This window comes from Carassius carassius, chromosome 5 (genome assembly GCF_963082965.1).
Source record: "Carassius carassius chromosome 5, fCarCar2.1, whole genome shotgun sequence".
NCBI lineage: Eukaryota > Metazoa > Chordata > Actinopteri > Cypriniformes > Cyprinidae > Carassius > Carassius carassius.
The window spans coordinates 39,157,840-39,158,693 of NC_081759.1; positions in this window are offsets into that span (position 1 = coordinate 39,157,840).

Consider the following 854-nt stretch of genomic DNA (forward strand, 5'->3'; position numbering starts at 1 on the left):
GAGACGTACTGAACTGATTCACAAACCAGTTGTCTTCATCTATGATGTCAGCCCCGAATCTATGTCACTTTAATCTTAATTGAAGGTGTAGGAAAACCTGTGAATCTTTTTAAGCTCTGAAATGACACTTTATTCTCATAAATCTTCAGGAATCAAATACACAGACATGTTACTGAACATTGGGGATTTCTCTTGTGGTAATGATGGGAGCAATTTCTCTAGTAATACTTTTTTTTGGGGGGTTAAACCAACTGTTTCCCAGAACTGCTAACATCTATGAAGCAAAGTATTACTGGTACAGTTTCCGGATTACGACCTGTTGCCATAATAAAATCAGTGCAACTGACTTCCCGTCTAGAAACATGAATATATTTATATTTTTAACCATAGTAAATTGTGATTCATCACATCTGCTGTATTTGTGGAGTATATTTTGCTGTCCAGAACTACTCTCTGTTGTCTACTAAAGCTGATGTAGCTCACTGGCCAAAAAGATTTCCTTATATTTGTACATATACTGTATATATTTGATTCTGTATATGCAGCTGCATGTTTTGTGCTACACTAGCCTCTTTCTCTGTCTCTTTGGGTGCACCTTATATCAAGTTTTCATCAACAACTGAAGTTCATCTTTATCCATTCTTTGGTATATAGCTTTATCTTTGCTGTCCCCAAATACACTGGCATACTTTTGTCATGTTTCCCATCATCTGAAGACTGCACACATATGGAAAGGTTTTGAAAGTCAGCGAGACAGAGTGACATGATATCCAGACAACATTAGATTATATAAGGTTTGCATTAAGAGTAAAGTGAAGGATTCTGGCCAGTTGAAATGCATCTAAAACTACAAC